General features: G+C 41.5%; 1 protein-coding gene across 7 annotated transcripts in view; it reads left to right on the plus strand.

Annotated features, from left to right (window-relative positions):
- HIVEP2 (HIVEP zinc finger 2) overlaps nucleotides 1–21,690 on the plus strand; it is a 135,928-nt gene that overhangs the window by 49,715 nt on the left and 64,523 nt on the right. The window contains exons 3-4 of one of the 7 annotated variants that reach the window (XM_041423714.1): nucleotides 12,179–12,240; nucleotides 13,351–13,412. The exons of 2 other annotated variants lie outside the window; for them this stretch is intronic. The gene's annotated coding sequence lies outside the window, so the exon portion shown is untranslated. Of the gene's footprint in view, nucleotides 1–3,174; nucleotides 3,290–3,317; nucleotides 3,608–12,178; nucleotides 12,241–13,350; nucleotides 13,413–21,690 lie in introns of those variants that run through there. 4 more of the 7 variants (XM_041423720.1, XM_041423719.1, XM_041423717.1 and 1 more) reach the window with 4 other exon arrangements.

Consider the following 21,690-nt stretch of genomic DNA (forward strand, 5'->3'; position numbering starts at 1 on the left):
AGAAGTTGCACAAACCAGCCTTGTTCTAGGTCTCCCAGAACTGGCAGAACCAACAGCTGGTTGAAAAAAAAGAAAACAACCCAGAAAAAAGAACCAAAACCAAAATTTTCACTTTCCAAATGGTGTAAAATGCCTTTTTTATGTGAACAAAGGGTTTTGACTGTTCTGTGTTCAAATAAGCTCTTCATCTTTTAATTGATGTAGAGATTAGGATTACAACCGCTTAATGAGTATTGACTGTGTCTGTAGCATCCTTTTCCTAGAGGTGTATGTGAAAGGAACATTAGCTGTAATATTTAGTAAGGTGTTAGAGAAATGGAGCCCTAGGACCCTTCCAAAATGCCTGGCCACTGTGATTAACCCATTCTGTCTTCCAACAGGCAGATGGCACACGGGAAGTTAACTTTCCAAAGATAGCTGGAAATTGCAGGATCAGCCTGATGCTTCCCACACATTTAAGCAGTTTCTGCTTTGCAATTGCTGTTCAAACTCAGAAATACACAGTATGTGCTGCAGCTTCCTTTTTCCCAATCAAGGTTCAAATGGACCTTTCCAGGATTATGAAGGCAACCCTAAAAGTTAGTCTGTCTCACAGTATTTATTTTGAGCTTCAGATGCTGATCTCCCTTCTATGTTTAATTTGATTAATGGTTAATAGGGCCATCCAGAGTTCTCCACAGAGGTTTATGGCTTTAATTAAATGCACAGAGACAGCCAGCTCCAGCCAACCTCTGCCTCTTTTAGCTGGACGAGGAGGAAGAGGACAGAGCTTTAACCCTGCTTTCCACACAGACTCCTGTTCTCTCGCATCCTTTGGGCAGCCGGTGGCCTCTGGTGTGGCTTAGAGCAGATGCACTCACTCAGAGGTGCCAAAGAGCTGTTCCAGCAGCTGCCAGGCAGCTGCCTGCCTCCACAGGGTCAGCGTTTCCTGAGACAGCTCTTCCTCAGCAGGGGTTTTCCTCCAGCCAGGAGAGATCTCCTCTTTGGGATTTGGACACTGTTTTGTTGACGTCACCTGTCATATTGGAGGCGGTGTTCAAAGTATGTATTAGTATCCCTGCCTCGTGGCTTTCCCAGCTTGGAGATGTGCTCCAGCTGTGTCCTTGCTGGACAGGGACATGCAGCTGTAGGGAGATGAGGCCCTGTACCTCAGTGGTACCCGATGCAGCCTCCAGGAGAGGGCTGGAGGCAGAGGGGATGGGAACAGGGAGGGTGGAGCGGGGAGTCCGTCCCTTTGACAGACATCAGAGTGAAAGGAGAGGAAAGCTCTCCCTGCTCGCCAAGGCTTGTGTGATGGCAGAAGGGAGACACTGGGCTCTGAGCTGTGAAATTGTCTGATCCATCACCAACTAACTCAGAATGTGTGGCAGAACACAATGAAATACTTATGAGCTTTTTGAGGCTCCTGACGGAGGGGAATTGCACTGCTTCTGAATGGGTGAGGGGATTCCTGTGGTTCCTGCAGAATTGCAGCTTGTATTTTCCCAAGGAATGTGCAGACTTGCTACAAAGTATATTTAGGTGCTTCACCGGTGCTTGGTAAGGTGATATTGAACAGAGTTATACCTTTTCTGTTTTTCATAGCATTTATGCTATTTAAAGAGCTCCTACAGTTGAGAGCACTAAGGGATTTGAGTGTTTTGATTCCTGTATCTTCTGTAGGAAGTGGCTTGTTTTATTCCAGGGCACTGCATTTTGGGGGCAGCAGTGAAAGACCCGGGAATGTCAGGAGAAAAGAGACTGCTGCTTGGTGTCTGCAGGAAATTGGTGAGGAAAATCAGCTAGAGGGCACCAATATTTCTTCTTAGGGCTGTTAAATTAGGACATGTGGACTGGCAGCATATGGATGCATGAGAGAAACATGAGGGCTTTACGAAACAGTTGTGCTAAAAATAATTTTTGGTGTTATTTTTAATAATGTTATCACAGATGAAGAAAGTGAGGTAGAAGTTCACAGCCTGAGACAATTCCTTCTCCTGCTTTACAACATAAACACTATAAATCCTTGAGTGTTTGTTTGGCTAGGTAATGCTTTCCAAAAGTATGTCAATAAAATAGGCATCAGAGCCATAAAATATTTTCCTATATTTAGAGTCTAAACGTGCAATAAAAACTCAGTAAACTTTAGACTCCTAAGCACCAAAATTGCTTTTAAAAAGGGGGGTTGGATATTAAAATCAAATATTTTAAAAAATAAAGATTTTAATATTGCCAAAAATGCACAAGTCAGTGTTTCGTGCTCAGCGGTGTTAGTAGGCTCAGCTATAGCCTAGTAAGTTTTATTGCTGTCTGGGCATGAGAAGGATCCTGAAACTGTTGAAGGGGGCAGGAGTATTGTAGGATTATCAGTTGATTGGTTAATTTAGAGGATTATGTTTTTAATGCCAAAAAATCCAGCTGCACAGAATTGCAGAATAATTTAGGCTCAAAGGGATTTCTGGGGATCCTCTTTCTAGCCCCTGCTCAAAACGGGTGCACGGTACGTGGTTTTTGCATGTTGCAATAATTTACCTTTACATGGTTTTGATTTGTGCAAGAAAGATTAACTGTTTGGGTATTTTTGGTTTTGTGTAGTACAGAGCCAAATACCAAAGAAGGATAAAAATTAAGGCAGAAGTTGATCCAGATAGCATTTAAGCAGCACCAAAATAGCCCATATGATTTTGCATATATTGTGTTGGGGTTTTTTTTGATAAAGAAACATTGCTCTAGGCTAGCACGAGGGGCTTAGTTTAAACATTTGTGAATTAATTTTAAATTTTTCTTTTCATTGCTGGCTAATATGCAGGAGGAATTGGTAAATATTGAGAGCAAAGGCTATACAGCATTATTTAGCCAGTGGTTCTGTTTAGACTTAATCGCTATAATGCAGTGTTAAAATTTACAAAACAGCTTGTAATTGCAGTAGCTTATTTAAACCAGCTATTTGTGGTTATGTCTGCTGAGGAAACTTAAACTTCAACGTTCCCCAGCCATCTAATAGCAGCAAATTGACTGCGGGTCTCTTGAAGGAATATCTAAATGTAGGCTGTTGAATAATCCCTTTGGGGGCCCTATAACTATTTTTGTGCCTGGATATGCGTCATCAGTGGGTATTTTCTCTGGTGACTAGCTTACATCAGTAGGTCTCCTACCATACGCTCTATCAGTGAGTGACTTATGATTGATGGGAGTCACGGCTGCTGTTTAGCTTTTATCTGTGACCTCAAATAATGGACAACAGGAATTTCCAGGCAGTTAAATTCCTTGAATGACTGAAGACACGGGATGGCTCTGCTGATAAACGCAGGTAGTGCCCAGATCCTGGGTGTTCACCGGGGGCTGGGGCGGGGAGGAAGGAGAGGGGGTTCCTCGGCTGCCAGGCGGTGAATCCGGCGCCGACGAGGAGCCGCGAGTGGCGCGTCCCCGCACGCCGGGATCGCCGGGCGGCCGGGATGCTCCCGTTCTGCCGCCTCTCCAGCCCCCCGTGCCCGCCGCTGGCACTGGCCGTGCCATGTGTTTAGCTGGCTGATCTTTAGGGCAGTTTTTCCGTTCGTTTGAAACCAGGGAGACGCGCGGTTCGCAGCTCTGTGGAGGGAAACGCTGTGGAATTTTCAGCTGCAGTCTGGTTGGTTTTTAACCCTTTTTATTACCATCAGTGGATTTATTGGCATGCTTCACCCAGGTGCTGCCTGGGCTAAATCTGAAGGTGCAGTAGGCTACGTGGTCTTAAGGTTAAGTTGCACCTGCCACAGTGACCCACTGAGCACACAGCCTTAGTTCATTTCCTGGTGTTCAGTACTTCATTTTAAGGAAATAAGGACTGCAGATACTGAGTTATCTCCTCTTTCTATGTACTTCATTTTAAGGAAATAAGGACATTTTAAGGAAATAACTGAGTTATCTCCTCTTTCTATGTCCATTCTGCCTTTCTGTCTGACATGCGAAATGGGGCTGCAAGACAGCTACAAGATTTTCTGTGTTACCTGTGATGAATTTAGCAGCTTGAGTCAGCCCTACGGCGAGGCACTTTGTCATTTATTCTTCTTTCCCTCCTGTTCTTCTTGTCTCAATCCCTTTGATAAAGCAATGATGGGAAACAGGAGATTGGCTGTCTGTGAACTTGTGCACAGAAATCTCTCAAGTGCTTCTCCTGGCAACCAGGGAGTAAAAATGACAGATATAGATGCTCCCAGTGTGATTGAGGATTAAAAAAAAAAATCCTTAATGCTGTTTATCGTGTGGCATTGTTTGGCTGAGGGAGGATAGCAGCTGGATCCAAATTCCTTCTCACCACTTCTTCCTGTTGGCAGGTGGCCTTCTGCACAGGCTGGGCTTGCAAACTCTCACGCGGGTCTTACTTATTTCAGTGCCTGCTATTGTTTTCCATTCAGGTGACAGCAGATTGGGTTTTGTGCGAGATTTTGAGACTTGAAAAGTTTCAGAGGAAAACAGGAGCTTTGTTTGAACTCGCCTGTGTGCTCCCTCCTCCGCATGTACTAGCCCAGAGGTCGCAGTTAATGAATGAAACCAGGCTTCCTGCAGAAGCCAGTTAACCCCTGTCTGTGCCTTCGCTGACACAGCGCTTACAGGTGCGCACTCCATGGCGTGGATGCCCTCGCATCCTCGTGTGTACCTCTCTGCTGCCTTCAGACAGATCCAACACATGCACTGGGTCTGAAGTAAATTTTCTCATCTGCTCTGGCTAGTTGAGTGCTGGTTAAGAATTGCATTCGGCAGAAGCAGTAGGAAGAGAAGCTGCAGTTAAAAAGAGGCTTGGAAAATCAAGAGGGGGAGAGGAGGGAATGGAAGGGTCTTCACTGAACTGTGATTTACGAGTATACTCTTATTGTTGAGTTTGTTTTTTTTCAGTTGCTTTAGTAACGTTTTGGGATTCATGACAAACTGGTTATATAATTCAAAATCTGTAAAAGGTTGAGCACAAAAATGTTTGATGAATCTTGAGTCATTTGCATTAAAAATCAGTGGATTTTCCTAGGGTGTGCTTTGCAAATGTAAAGCTTGTTAACTGGTTGATGGTACTATATGTGTCATTTACCTCAGCTTTCTAGGAATCAAAATGCCTAGCTCCACAGTAATATCTTTTGGCTAATATTGACCTCATTTGCCCCCATTTTTAGGGGTATCATGTTTTAGGATAGTGATAGTATTTTAGGGTAGCTTTCATTTACAGTATTTGTGCAAAAGCTCAGCATTACCACCTTTCTAGAAAGACTCTTCAAACCTTCAGAACATTTCCAGAAAGGGTTGCCGTTTTCTAAGAAAAAGTGCTGGCAAGTTGCCTGCCGTTTCCTGATGCTTGGCACTGAGGCCAAGGCAGAGGGATGAAATCCAAACTGGCATGTGGCAGGGTGTGTAGGTACCTCCCTGTGTGCTGTGACAGAGATGTCGCGCTGGGGACAAACTTAATTTAGGTGCTGACCCTGCAGCGAAGTCACGCCCCGTGGATGCCTGGGTCTGTGTGCCTACACCCTGTTGCTTTCAGTGACTAAGTGCAGGCACTGAGTTCTGCTGGCACAGCTTGAATTGAGGAATGATGACCACAGTAGCTAAAGCCTTGTTTTTCCACAAGAGCCTTCATTTATTCAATGTCCGCCTTTAAAATCTTGAAAGTCTCCCTGCACAGTGGCTAACCAGATATTCATCTGTTCAGTTAAAATAATTAGGTGTTGTGAGCAAGGGATACTGCACACTCACCGAAAGTCAGAGTATTCACTGCTGCATCTTGTAATATCTCCATCGGCAAAGCTCTTCCTCCTCCAGCAAAGCGTGTTGGTGTTTCAGTGTGCAGCTAGTTCCCAGTGGGCACAGGACTGTAATTACCATACCTGGGAGGCAAAAACGGAGACTGAACCTGACACAGGAATACTGGGGCTTCATTCTGAAATCTGTTTTAAGGTTAAATGCAATTCTTTTCTCTTCCATCTCTCCCACCTGTTAAATCTATGACTGTACACTCTGTACAGCTGCTGTAGTGCTGGGTATTTGTTGAGGGTCATGAGTTGGTATTTAATAGTCTTGTATCATTTTTACATAAAGTACTCTCAGAGCTTAAATACTCTTGAGTGTAAAGAGGTGCTCTGGGATAGAAAGAAGAGAAAAAAATCAGAAAGCTCACCTTGCCATGGCCCACTGTTTTGACAGCACTATTTTGTTTGAAGAGTGACTGTATGGAGCAGGCAGTGCTGTTCATTCATTAGTGAAATCATAAACATAAGTAAATATACATTATTAGTGTGAGCTAGCTGTACTCTGTAAAAATACTCTGAAATATGAGGCAAAGTGTGATTTGACATTTTCAGGGGACATGGTATATTTTGTTTGTTTTCATTCAAAATCATCTATTATAGTCATAAATACTTGATCTCTCAAGGTGATCTTTATGTTTCCATAAAGTCCAGTTGAAATCAGTGAACCAGTTCCCAGATGCTTGGAAACTGCAGTTTTGGTCAGGTTTTGTGAGCAATAGTTTGTATAGTTTCATTGGTTTGTTTGGGGTTTTACTCCTTTGGGTATCATGGAAGAAATAAAGGTTAGACATCACTTCATTTAGGCATTACTTTTACATTAAGGAAAAATAAGGAGTTACTCATAAACATTGCTCACATTTGTAGTGATAGAATAACAAAAGCAAAGAGGAAGGAAAATAATGCGTGGAAATAATACAGGAAAAATGCAGTGTAAAGTTGGAACAGTGAAAAAAGCTACTTCATTTTTGTGAATATGATTTTTTAAATCCACTTGGTCCAGTGAATGAAGAGCCTTCCATGTTTTTGATGTTACTGTATACAGTAATGTGAGTGAATGGAGTGAGGTACACTTCAGCTCTTCCTGTGTGTTCTGTGCTTGATAACTTTGGTCCTGAGACTTTTAGTCATCAGCTCAGTCTTCCCTGCAAGTGGCCAGCGCCTTTAATAAGATTAAAGTTGGAGATCTAGGACTAGGTTGTCAGTAATTTCATAGATTTATAAATGTTAGCCTGGCATCAAACAGTTAATGTGAATGGAATCCACCTGTTTGTTGGCAGGTGGGCAGAAGAGAGAAGGAATATACTGCAGGTGAAGGCAGACAGGAAGGTACCTCCTTTATGTTGGTAGTTTGGCACCAACTCCTGTAAACTGCGGCAAAGCCTTTTCTTGGTCTCGTTTCCTATATCTACATGGAGCAGTAGTTCTTCTAGTGATTTTTGCTCTTGGAAGTATTTCTCTTTAGTGTCACAAAGTGAGCATTTTTCCTGCAGGACCTCAAACAGCTCAACAAGTGGTGAGCTGCCAGTGACTCAGCCCAGCATCCCTGTCCATCTGCTTGCAGCCACCAGCACTCCCTACCAGCTGCCTGTTCTCAGATGAAAAGCCAGGCATGAATCTTGAGACAGGAGTGGCTAATGGACAGGGTTATCCTGGATAAAGAGGTCCCGTACTCCAAGGAGACAGTGAGGGAAGAAGCTTCTTTCTAAGCCAAGTTACTTTTTTTCTGAGTCACATCCTGGCCTTTTGCACATCCTGGCTTGGAAACTTGCTCTAAAGGAGGCGAGAAAGAGATACCACACACTGACATCCCCAGGAGCCTTGATAATGTCAGGACACCTGATGGTACAGCAGCACTTCAAAAATGGCACTGTCATGAAGGATTTACATGCTACTTCAATAGCTAATATCACAAGGACATTACAAGGTACTTACTCAAGATTGCTGAGGAGTTTGCCAAGTGTCTGTAGTTTCATGACATGACTTTGTCCCTCTGCAGACAGGCCTTTAGCATTGAGGAGTTTTCCAAAAACTCAACCAGTCTTTCTCAAGTACAATTTCCAGTTGATACGGAATAGTTAAAAATAATAACAACTAGGTAAAAATAATAACACCTAAGTTAAAAAATTAAATCCCTTACCAGGTAGTCATTTTGTTTTCACAAACTTATTCCAACATCCTCAAGGATGGACTCTCATTTCTTCTTGCACACTTATTTGTCCTTTTGGGTTGTGAAGTGAATGAATGTTTGGGGATTGCTCTGTGTGCTGCTTGGGACCATCTGTGTTCAGGGAGAGAGAAGGTATAAAGTCAGTCCATGGTCATGACATCTTCTGTCCCTTGCTTGGGAGGTAGGATAACAATCTGCAGTGTGAAACTCCTTTCTCTCCTTCAAGGAATTCTATTTCTTTATACAAAGGCCAGCCAGACATCCTAATCTGGAAGTGTGCAATTTGGGAATAGAAACAACTAAGAAACAGAAAACTCATTAAACCCTCTTTCACTAATATGCAGGGAAAAGTGATAGTAACCAAATTTTCTCAGTCTAACCAAATCATGGAGCATCACATTGACTAAAGAAAATAGTGCTTTGCTGTTATTTCTCCATTCTCCATAAAGCTCAGATCACCTAGAAGGGAATGTCTCAAAGAGGTATGAAGTAGTAAAATTATGCAAATGAGCAAAAGGAGCATTAGTTTAACTACTAGGAAAAAGTCATTATGGTGGAAGTCTGTTCTCTTGATAGAAGGTAGAGGACCTGATTAGTTTGAGCAACTAAAAAGTGAACTGGACAAAATGCTGAAAAATATACTTCATAGATTTTTCTTACTTAGATACAATGTGATCTAATAGACTTTGGTCATTTCCCTTTTGAGGTAATTTCTGGGATTCTAAGGTCACCTTTTAAAAATGGTCATTTTCTTGTCTATCTCACTGCAAATCTTCTTTGTGAAATTTTTTGTCAGTTTTACCACAGAGGGAGGCATTTGCAGTAATCCAGCATGGTGGTATTTTGAATACTCCAAGCATTTCTCATGGCCATATCTTGCTCCATTGTAAAATTCTCAGAATACTTGATGGGAGTTTTGCATTAAATTGTAAGGTATTTTTATCCAGCTGCTCTTTAGAGGCCCAAGTCATATCCATGCTCTATTCCCATGGCAGCCTTCTTCCATTTTCTTTACAGGAAATAATAGTCATGCCTACCACACTGTAACTAAAATATTCAGACACATGAATCTTTTTCTTGACTTCCTATAAAAATGTCATTTGTAGCTGTATTTTGTTTGTTCTGGTTTGACTATAGTATAAACAAGAGTTTATTAAAACATTAGCTCTAAGTTACAGTTCTTTTTTGAGACTGCCAGGTCTTACAAAAAATATTACTGAAACTGCAGGGCAAAACCACATATTAACAGAAAAATGAATAATGAGTCTGTTTTCATATGGATTTTTTAAAAAGTACAGCTTGTAGTTGAACTAAATGTACTATTTCCTCCACTTCAGTCAGGAAGTTCTCATAGGCTTTTAACAGTGCCGCCAAAAAATTAATGCTTCAGCTGTTTAACAGATATCAAAAGCCAGTTTGACAATTGTAATCTCTTCCAGGAATTCCCTTTCCCATTTTCTCTCCCAATAAAAACAGATAACAAGATGCTTATATAGTAGAAATGGAAAGTCAGAGCTATTTTATGAAGCGTTGTGCATTTCTTCCAGCCTTAGGAGATGAGGCATGACATCTCCACGACAGGGTAGGAAATGCAGGCACTCTGTTGTGTAAGTAGCATTTGCTTCAAGGATTAGCTGCTTGCCAAGATAGCACAGATTTAAATGTTTCCTAAGCCATTTCTGAGTTTTTACGTAACATGGCAGTGACAGGAGAGCCGTGGAGATGGCTGGGTAGGGACTCGAAGCAGTGACCAAGGAAAGACAAAACCAAAGGAAGCAGAGAAATATGCTCCATGTGCCAGGATCAGCTGACATGGCAGAACTGGAGGCAAGGGAAAGCAGCACCAGCCAGGCTTCTCTAGGATTTCTGTCCTCACTTTTAACATGCAACAAGATGAGACAAACTGAAAGGAGATGCCACTTGAACTTTTGTTCTGAAGCATCTCAAAAAGGCACTGAAACATAGACTCAAAGGTCAGAAGTGTTCCGTTTTCTGGAACAAATTCCCAGGACAGCTGTTAATACTACTCTGTCTTTTAAGGCTAATCTTTAATAGTATTCAGTGATACCTATTAAGAAATATATAGTATTACTGTGGCTGTGGTGAGGAACAGTTTGTTCTTTAACAAGAGAAAGGAGATTCTGTGTTAGGAAGAGTGAAATAATTAAAGAGGTTGCCAATAAAAAAAGCCACTGTGTTTGCAGAGGGTGCCCTTGTGTTCAGCAAATGCCAATTAGAGAACTGTCACTTTATGTGTACCATGGGTTATTACTGCACAAACTGTTGTACAATTACGCACTGGGTCAGAAGGGCAAGTTACCTTCACCTCACAGCCATTATTTTAAAGCAAACACAAATACCAGGCACACAAACATCAGGCGCTGTGGCAGTAAAGTAATGACTCTTTGAAAATGCAGATTAAAGAAAAAAGAGTCCATGTAAAAAGCCTTGGCATTGTGGAAAATAATTTTTACCATATCTGCATTACATAGATTAGAAACATCATCTTTATATAATGGTGAAGCACACACTTCCTTCCACCACTTGAAATACAGTTTATATGCTGTTATGTTGTTCTGAAGTTTAGAAATACAAAGAGACTATACAGAATATACATTTTTTCAGTTACCTTCTTTAATACTGAAATGTTTGTAGTCCACATGCCCTTGTAAATGAGTTTGTGCACTTCCTTCTGTTGTGCTACCAATGGTCTGATGTCACCATCATCTGATGCACTCTGCTCTCAGCTCTTGTGTGGATGTGACTGACTTTAGTAAATGGAATAAAGGACAGTTCTGCAAGTCACCTTGTGCAAGACATGTCCTTGGGTATTTATTACTTGCACTTCTTTGTAGGTGTTTTATGTGGTATTTTATTTTGCATATTTTGCCTGAAGCTTCACTGGATTCCAATCTAAATAGGCAGAATGAGCTGGGGATGCTGTAGCCATCCTGGGTACACATGGGATAGCTGTGCTGTATGTGGATTCATAAGTTTTGCTCTAAGGCTATCAAGTTTGCCTTCTTTTCTAATGTGGTTGCCATCTGTGCTTGTTCTGGCTTCTCCCTGGGTCGTAAGAAAGAACACAGTTCAGCAGGGATTGTGTTACCACCAGTGGCCTGAACCTTTGTGCTCGCTTGACCTCATACCTCTAGGAAGCTCAGCTGGCAAACATAGCACAGACCTTTGTGGCAACACCCTCTGGGAGCGTGGGCAGCCGCTAAGGTTACCCTGCTTCCATATATGCCGAGGTATTTTCATTGACATGCTCTTTTCACGGGTTGGAAATCACTGTGCCTTTAAAGCACCAGCTTTCCCTCCAGCGAAAGCACCGTGCTCACCCGAGGACCTGCTCGAACCCAGCATCTGCTGGGGCAGGACGGGGTGGCAGAAGTTAAATGGAGAGCGTTAGTTTGAAAAATGTTATGAGGTCACCATCCTTTTAAATTGGTTTACACAGATGGCTGTCTGGTTTGTTGCTTTGTCCTTGCTTATAGTAACTGTTTATGGAAAAACGAATTGCTTTGCAGAAGGAGGTCCAAAAGCTCATGCTGTTGTTTCCCTCACTGGAGATCTTCTTGTTTTTATGGGCATACAAAGATTTGGCCTGAAATAGAGATTAATTAGGAAGCATAGTGAATAATTAACTGTTTGACTTATTGCTAAGCTCTGTAGTCACTGGGTTAGAAATGATTTCCCCAACTGCAGGAGATAAGAGAAGGTTATTCCTGGTTTCTCAATGTCCATATTGTTAGGGCTTTGTGCTGTGTATACTCTGACATCAGCTGATACCTACGCAAGCTGGGTCCAGCTTCTCATCCAAACCACTTCCTGGGGTTTTCTCGGGTAATGGCAGTGATTCAGAAGACACCACAGTGCCTCAGAAAGCCATTTTTTACACATTGCACCCAGACTGTGTGACCCTGAAGAAACAGAGTTCTTAGGAAAGAGTTTTCTTCTTAATAATACCCACTTTTTTGTTTGTTCTGCATTCAGATTTGGATGGGCGTTGCTTGGCTTGTGTCCTACTGACCTGTTCACAGACTCACTTTCTGTTTTGTGGAAGATGTAGGGATATGATGTACACATATGCATGAGGCAGAAGCCTGAGGCCAGTCTCCAGGTGAAGATGCTGATTTTGCATCCAAAATTGTTCCTACCTGAAAAATACTTCTAAAAAAACCCAACAAAGTAATAGACAGGATTATTGAAAAAAAAAAACCAAATCAAATCTAAATAATGGTGCTCTGCACTTTTGCAGGACTGTCTACTTAAGAAGCTGAGAGTGAGTTAGGAACATTGATGAAGCCTCTATTCTGTGAGGTGGGTATGTGTTTTTTATTATGATTTTGAAAAAGCATAAAAAAATCAAACCATTTGCTGGAGTCCAGCCACAGAACTATTTAAGAGCTGGGAATAGAGTCCAGAAATTTTCTGCCATGGCACATGTTCCAATCAACAATTGCAAATAAGGATTTTGCCCTTCTCTGAAGGAAGTGATGAGTTTTTGCGTTCTGTTAGTGTTTCAAGTGGCTCTTTTGATTTTTGATTTCTGACTAATGGAATAAGTGACTCTCACAGACACTTTCGCTCCTCTGCTCTTGTGGTGGCCTTAGATCAAAGTTTGGGGAGATAACAGTCTGTAATAGGGGAACCAGTGGATATCAGACGTGTCCACTGGATCCAAGCCAAACATAATCTGGGGCTCAGAAATGTTCTGTGTGTTTCATTACTTTTTCATTTTTTAGCATTCTGTCATGGTCAGATGCACCAGCAGTCTTTTAATAAATCCCCTTCCGTATTCAGACTTGCAGCTCAGGTTTGCAGGCCCATGGGGGCTGGATTATTTGAATAAATCTGAGAAGTGAAACTGAACATTTGTAGGTGCAGCAATTACAGGCAGCCAGTCTAGTGAATCCTGTAATTTTGATAACGTTTTTTATTACAAGACGCTGCATGCAAGCCATCAGCTCCCTTGCCCTCTGCATCAGCAGCTCAGATGTGGACCCTCAATGCTTCCTTGTGCCAAAGCTGGTTGCCCACGCCTGCTCAAGCATCCCCATTCCTGGGGAGCCTGTCCTGGGCAGTGACCTGGAGAATCTACCTCTCTTGGGTTCTTGGTTATTTGTACCACTTTCCCTTCTGGCATCATGAGGTAAACCCTGTTGAGTGGGCTTCTGCCTCCTGCTTCATGCCATTGGGATCCTGGATTTGTGACAAGAAATTAAGTCGGGGTTGGAATTTCCTTTAAACTGCAGTTCGTTTTTAAAAGCCGATTTTGGAATAAATTACTCTGACAATAAGTACCAAAATATGTATTGATAAAATATGAATTTATGCATGTCAGCATTTATCTCTTTTGTATCTATTCACAAATACATACCAAAAATTGAATGTAGCTCCATATGGCTCCCAATCTCTTCCCTCCTCCAGCTGTCAGCTTCTCCTCACCTGGATGACTAAATGAGAGCAGAGTGCTGGGCCATGAACTGAAGGTGGGTGTAGCAGAAAAGCTATATTGAATGTGTTTTCTCTGGGACATCACTGTGGCTCCTCAAGTGCCTCTCAGTTTGGATGGAAAATGCATTAAAAAGGTGATGCAGTTTGGTGCCAATCTTAGTTTCACACTCTGAAAAAGGAATGAAAATGATGTGAGATCTTCGGGAGGGAAAACACCCATTTCTTCTGCCCTAAGGCGTCTGGAGGCGAAAGGCTCAGGTTCCCTGTGCCGCTGCAGGATGGGTGGTGGGATGGCACAGCTTGCTGCCTCACTGCTCACATCGGTGTTTTGGTGTCAACCAACTCCTCAAAGCCTCCAAAATGGGAAAATTATGATCCAGTACTAAGTGTTGTCGCCATTAAACAATGATCGTAAAGTTACAGGGTTACTTCGGCTTCTGGTGCTGGGTAGGCAGGAACCCAAGTGGGCTTCTTCTGTTGCTGATGTTTTTCGTAAGGGAGCTGAAATGATCACAGCTGATTGGGAGTTTTTTTCCAAGATTGCTTTCTGCCACTTCCTTTAGAAACCAAACATGAGCCCACAGCTTTCTGTCCTGTTGGAACATTGAGTTTTGTTGTCAAATTCAGAGCAGTTAGATGAAATTTTAAAGATATCTAGAGGACTAAAAAGACAAAGAAACAGCTAAGGAGGAACAGAAGACAAAAGTGGTTGAAAGAAAATTTAGATGACAGAAGGTTCTGAAATACTTTACCTCTCCTCTAACTGGGACAAAACCTTGACAACTCTTAAGCAGTAAGACATCTTACTTCAGAACATTTAAAATGTTGCTTCAGTTTTATTTTGCATATTTTTATGTCATGAAGGTATTCCAACTCATCAAGTAGCAAAATACTGTCAAAACTTTAATACTGAAGCATCTTGTTGTATCACAAGGCCTATTGTTTTCATTTGTCTTCATTTAAGCCAGGGACAAAGTTTTTATATTTTATTGAACTTTTCATTTCTATCAAGTCAGTATGTTTTTCTTTCAGGAAACCCCAGTATGAAAAGTTTGGATGAGTAACAGTTTTAGAATTTTTTTCAATTCTTACTATTCAGTTTCCCTTTCTAAAATAAGTAAAACGTGCCTTCTTTTATTGTCTATAATCCCCACAAATCCCTAGAATTACGTATTTTTGAAATCATAGGATTTCAGCACAGATAGGACTGACTTTCAATTTCTGTGAGAATGTTTACAGTTGAATGGTCTCAGGAACAAAACTGAAGCTTTTTTACGTGTATGTTTTGTGAATGCAAAACTTGCACACACTCTGAGCTGTGAACCAAAAAGCTTCAGATTGAGCCAGCAGAGAGGAAGGAATTAGTCTGCTATACAGCAAAAGGAAGTATTTGCTGTGTTATTGAAGCACATGGCCTTTTGCCATCTTTGATAAAGTATTTAAGGGTTGTGCACCCAAAGTCTGCTGCCCTCTTGACCCATCATTCATCACTGGCTGTAGATGAGGTAGATGAGATGCAGCTCCATAGGAGAGCCATTGTTTCAGCCCTGCACAGTTCCTCAGAGAACGGAAGCTGCAGACAAAGCGGCTCCCTGTGATTCACCACGCTGCTCAGCCTCCTGGTGTTCTTTCTTTTACCTGAACCTTTTCAGGTCCTGCTCTGTGCTGGCCAAGGTGGACAGGCAGCCACACTGCTGGAGGAAGCTGTGGGATTGATCCGCTTTCCACTCAGCTTCTACTGGGCGCAAATGAGATGAGCGTCTGGGATTTTTTTTCTGTATTGAAAAGGAGAAGCAGATACAATTATCACAGCATTTGCCTTGGCAATGCATTCAAATTTATTCCCCTTTTGACTATTCAACACTCTTGATAGATGATGCTTAAAATGTGGAATTGCCCATAATTTTTCTAGCACACTCTGAATTGCCCAGTCTTTTTTTTTTCCTCTCTGTAAGCAGTTCTGGTTACAGAGAAGCCAGCATTCCCAGTAAGTATGCTAAGAATGTGGAGTTATACTTTGTACTGCTAAATTAACAGACAGGAATAGTCACACCAAACCAGATTCAGCTCCCAGATGGGAAAGCGTCTCCTCTAGACAAAATTTTAATGACTTTTTTACATGAGAAATTTTTACCAATGTAGCATACTGCATGATTTAAAACAAATGCTATCATCTTTCTCTGTCGGTGATAGGTAACTTGTAGAAAATACAGCTTTCTTTGTAATGACCAACCAGGGCTTGGGAATGTCTGGACATTTAGGTAGGCTAACTAAGCAGGTTAACTGATATTTTATTATCTTAAACTATTTAAATTTTAAAAGATAATTTTTAGTTTAGCAAATTTTTTGAGCACTAATTTTAAGGATCTGATTCTTACTTGTTTGTTATATATGCAATCCTCTTAGCTTTTACATTCCTGTAAGTAACAGGAGAATGAGTCCTAGATGGCATAACAACAATATCTGATGAGTTAACTTGGATTGTTGTAGGATGTGGTGCGAAATATTCTCAGACATTTCTGCCTCCTGACTAGGAAGGGTCTGTTCATGAGATGATGGAATCCATGCTCTTTGTCAGTTTGCCTGTGTCAGCTGGAATATTGTAGGAGATTTTGGCCCCCTGCAAATTTTAACAATGACTGTGTTATGATGAAGTGATGCAGAAGTTTTATGATTTGTTTAAAAGAAGAGAAAGGGTCTTCCACTTCTTGTGAATACTTGACCTAGAGACACTGCAGTAGGCAGCCTGCCTTGTCCTTGGAACTCCTTTATGTTTCTGCCATGAAGTCAAGTGAGATGTGCAAATGCTGGAAGGAAAAGTTAAAAGCTGTGTACATGGGCATTTGGACAGAAATATAGTTTTCTGTACTTGTACCAGACACTTTAAATACCCTACCTCCCAGTCACTGCAGCTGTTCAGCCACTGAGGAGATACTTTAGATGTCATTACCTTGTGCTGTTCTCCAGTTCATGGTATTTCTAATTTTGAGTGCACTGTACTACCCTATTTCTGTTTATAAATCTTTTAAGTGTGCACATTAAAAAAGTAATTAAATTGTCATTATAATTTATAGTATGCCTGAAGTCAATCACCTAATTAAATGGAAAAAGCAGAGAGGTAGTAGGTTCATAAGCATTTATTAAGTACTACAGTATTAATTATGCAGGACTTTTGAATCAAGCAAAAGAGGAAGGAATGGAAACACCAGTCTAAAAAGGCTTTCCATTGCTGGCCTTCTCGATTTAATAATGTGAGATACCCCCCAACCCCCAGTTGGCAGGACAACACTAATGCTTTCTTTTTGTTAATTTTTAATGAAATTATGATGGGATTTTTTTAATTGCAACCACTTGCAGTATTTTCCTGTAATATTTTTGAAAGCATAATTTGTCCCCATGCAAAGGCCTATAAATACATGAGTAGAATTGAAGATGCATTTAGAGTTATGGTTTAGGGTGGACTGCGCAGGAGCAGACTCTTGGTCGTCACTCCTCAGCATCTTAGGCAGGGAGTGGAGCCTGTGCTGGTCCCAGTGGCTTGGGGGCCACTGGAAGTAGGGGCTGAGCCCAAAGGGGCCAGCTGTGAGTGCCACTAGGAGAGGGCAGGGATATGTAGGGACAGCATGGATGTGACAAGGTTTGCACTTTCTCTGCAGCTGTTCTCTCACCTCCAGCTGCAAATCTGTGTCACTTGTCTGGCAGTGGAGGGCATGAAATGCTGGCTCACCCTGCGGGGCTGGGGTCAGGAGGAGGCTCTGTAAGGTGGCAGACTGTGGGCTGAGCCCTAGGAATGGAAGTGCATTTTATTAGTGAGCTTGTGAAACAGGGCTGTCTCACTATGGCAGGTTGGCACTTTGCTGCATTAGATTAACTGCCTGGAGCAGGCAGATGAACAGAAGCCCTAAAGTCAGGATTTCTTCTCTTTTGCTAGTTTGTTAAAAAATTAAAAACTTTGGTAACACACACACTGAAATAAATTTGCCTGCATTCCATGTTGTTCCCAGGATTTTCATTTCATCCTCAGTGACACTTACACCCGAACATTAGTCATGGAAACCTCTCTTTTAGATAGCAGGGGGGTCTAATCCATCAGCCCAGGCCCTGAGCCCTGGCTGCACTGAAGCAGACTGCAGGTTTTAGGGGAGAGAGAGGCTGAGCAGGCAGAGGCAGCTGCTGTGAGCACTGCAGTGGTCCATGATCTCCTGCTGATCCATCGGCCCGCACTGAACAAAGCCCAGCTGGTTCTTGGGAACCAGGCAAACATCAGTAACAAACCAGGACAAGCCCCAGTAAGGGGTTTGACAAAATCCAAGGTATGCTTTGCAACTCAGTTGGATATTGATGGTAAGGGATACAGTGGAATCCTTGGAAAGGAACACCTATACTTTTTCACTGCAAGAACTTTTAAGCAACAAAAGCTGGTTCACTAGAGATGGGGCCTTTAAAAGACCTTTAGATCACAGGTCTTTAAAAGAAAAGATGACCAAAATACCCACTACTGTATAAATGGACAAGTAGAGATTTACCTACTTGCCCTGTCATTATCAAATTGATTTAACACATTTGGAACCTAAGTGCACAGTATCAGTTTATCTTGCAGTATATTAAATAGGAAGTCGTTGGCAAAACCTAATCACAACATAAGGGCAGCATCTGAAAGTTTGGCTTCACTTACCTGAAAAGTGAAGAACCAGGTCAATAGCTCTTTTTCTGAAAGAAATTGAGATGATGTGATTTGAATATAAATCCCTGCTGAAGACCATTTCTTTTCACAGTCTTTAATAGGCTGAACTGAACTGACAGCAAAAATGACAAAAAAAAAGGCTATACTGAACTATCAGAAGATTTACTTTGTGTAGGTGTGTATGTTTTATACAAAAAAAACATTGAGTCTGTTTGGCCATAAGCACTGCAGGATTGTGTACCATCTTCTTCAGTACAAAGGTTAAGAGGATTGTACACTAAGGCCAGGTCCAGCAGCTGAGGTTGCAGCTTCCCTTCTCCTTGTCCCACACACCCCCTGATTTACAGGCTGGCATGTCTTCCTGGAGGGGGACCTGTGGTTACGCCTCTTAAACTGTTTATTTCTGGAATTAGTGTTTCAAACAGATATAACTGGAATTCCCTTTTCAACAAAGACAAATTGTTTTACCTTATATGGGGAAAATGAAATTATTGACAGCTCTTCATCTCAGAGCTCATAATAACCCTATAATGAGCACAGTCATTATGCTTCAGGTTAGCACTGCAGCAGTGTTATATAAGGAATGTAACTTGACAGCTTTCTGGGGGAAATAATTATATATATAATATATATAATATATATATCAAAGATAGTGGCCTAACCAAGGTCTCAGATGACATAATATAAGTTGGGTTATATAATTCATTTTATGGTCAATAAGCCTGTCTTCTGAGCTGCATGTTGGGAAACGTAATGCTTGTCTGTTTGTATCAGAGTTTACAGCCCTCTCTTTAATACAGAAATTGCTTGTGCCATGCCATTGTAATCTGTTTTCAGCTTCTCATGCTGGCACTAGGCAAAGGCAGTCCCAGCAGTGGTGTCCTCTCTTTGTTGAAACAGTGAAAAACTAGGAAACCCAAACCTTCCATGTGTTGATTCTGAAAACAAGTTGGATGAGTCTTACATTGCAGCCGTTTGAAGTAACAGTGGAGCAAAGCCCTTCAGATGCACTCTGACAATTTTTGTGTCTAAACAGAGGAAACTAAGTCCCCTCTTCATGTGTCTTTAGCACTTTAGGCATGCATTTTCATTGGGAAAACAGACTTGTTTTATATTACAGGCAGATAATTGATTTTAAGTCCCAGATATATGATACAAGATTACACCAAATGAATGCTGATTTTTAAATTCACAGACGTGGAAATTGCATTTTCTCAGGTATCAAAACCAGCATAGGTGTTCTGTCACAGATGAAGAGCTCGACCACCCCAGTCTGTCTTTATGGGATGCTCAGACATCACTCAGAGGGATCTGTGTTAGGCACTGGCAGAGGTGGGACAGATGGATGTTTGGTGGCACGTGCCTTGCACACACAGGAGTGACTCCAGGTGGCTCAGCCAAAGACTCCTGTAAGCAGGAGGAGGTCACCAGCTTCTCCTGTGCTCCTGCACCTCCTCTGTGTTGGGAGCACAGGTGTGTCACATATATCAGGTGAAGGGTATTACTTAAAAATCAAAGTTGCTTGTGCTGCTACTGGCATTTAGTATGGCCTCAACAGCCTCCAGATGTTCTGTGCAAATGTTCAGGTAATCTTGGTGCTGATCTTGGCTTCATTCTGAGCAATCCCTAATGGAGGTGATACAAGTTTATGGAGAGAGGTAACACTCTTGGTTGGTGTTTGGGTGGAAGTTCTCTGGAATTACAGGACACATACTGAAGAAGAGCGGTATTAAATTCCAGCTATTTAATTAATGTGAGTATTGATCTTTTATGTGGGATTTTCTTGAGGTATCTCTTCAGAGAACAATATTAAATTGGAAAGAACAAATGCCACTAGAAAGCAGGGAGTTGTGCAATGACATATTTTCAACTTCAAGCCTCATAAATTAAATTCCTAACTAGACTTGGTGCAAATATTTCAAATCCTCTTCAGTCACAAAATCAAAGAGCCAAAGAGCAACCTCAGTTCACAGGACTCTTCAGGAAGATGGAGAACCCAAAGTCAAGCTGAAAGTGTGTTTGAGAGAACAAATCTAGGTACATTGGGTCTGGAGAGAGCCTAAGTGAGAGCTTTGGGTACAAGGGCTGGAATGAAAAGGGCAAGATCTTTCCATATGTTGCTGAAAAGAAATTGGGGTGAAATACTGTGGTTAAACTACAGCAGGGAGTACTTTGCTCTAGACTGTTCAATACTGGAAAGGGATTACTACTGTACAACATTTAGGTCAGTGGAACAAAGTGCCATGGGAGGGTGTGGGGTCAGTCACAGCTAGACTAGGTAAGTGACTATTATAGGTGACCGAGGATGACCCATTTAGAGGTGGCTTCCATCCCAAATGTTTCTGTGATTTTTGTTTTCTTCATATTCAGCTCTTGTCAGACTGACTTGTTCTTCCAGTTGGTATGTAAATTATTATAGCCCTATTGACAAAGAAGCCCTCTGCATGTAAGATAAAAATAAGACCAATATTGCTTTGCATTTATTGCAGATGTAAAATGCCAAATAATTATTACATTAATTATACATTACAATACATAATACAGTGTGTTTGTGGATAATCTCTGGAAATTGGTATTAAAATAAAATACCTTATAAATATTTAGGCTATACTTAAAACATTTGGCTTTTTTCCTTAGGATTATACTTTTCTTTTTTTTTTTCACATCAATTTCTCCATATTTTAAAGATAGGCAATGTCTAGCATTTTAGAGAATAATTTCACACAGGAGGTGAGACACAATCTGTGTCCCCATGACCACATGAGTTACATCTGTCCTGCTACAAATGTCTGTGGTGGTGCAGGTTTCCAGGGAAGGGTTTAGAGGGCTTACAGATCAGTAAGCTGCATGTGTTCGTATGTGTGTGCATACCATTAAGTAATGGAGTGAGAGTCTTACCCAACAGTGACAGTAGCCAGTGGAATTTTTAAATGAAGACATGGTTCTTCTATGCCAGATTATGTTTTCTTTCATGACACTACATAGTTCAAAAGCAGGCTCTGGTGTTAGTTAAAATTGGTGCATGGGCAAAGATTGACTTTCATCCACAGGAGCAACATGATGTATAGTTAATCACACCTGGCACGGAAGAGCATTTCTCTTTGGTCTCAATCTAGATTCCATTGACTTTTATGATATTTGGATCAAGTTTTCTAATCATGTTGCTGTGATGATCTGCAAACCCACTGAGGACTTCCTTGCTCATTGCCAGGACTAGTTGTAATGAAATGGTATGGAAAGCATTGGAACATAGGTGCCAAAACCTACATTGGCAGTTCAAGTTAAGAATTTCTTTGACTTGTCAGAATGAAAGAAATGAAGTAGCCCCAGCAAAGTTAATTCTGACTCCATTTACTTATCCTCTTTTAATCACATTTGAAACTGCTGTAGGATTGGTGTATTAGCAAGCAGTCCTTAGAGAAGTGGTGAGCAGTGTCCTAAGGTCATGCAAGGTTCATCAGGCTCTGCCTGGAGCCTCTTCCTGGGATCTCGTTATTCTGCTTGTCTCCCATGAAGAGTCCTGACAGAAAAAAAATAGCTTCTTTTCTTTGAGTGCATGCTCTTCTATCAAGAAGCAGTAAGCAGTGTAAGCAGTATATGGTAGCCACAAATGTTCTAGACCAGTGCAA

Source organism: Onychostruthus taczanowskii, unplaced genomic scaffold (assembly GCF_017590055.1).
Source record: "Onychostruthus taczanowskii isolate IOZ18803 unplaced genomic scaffold, ASM1759005v1 scaffold8, whole genome shotgun sequence".
NCBI lineage: Eukaryota > Metazoa > Chordata > Aves > Passeriformes > Passeridae > Onychostruthus > Onychostruthus taczanowskii.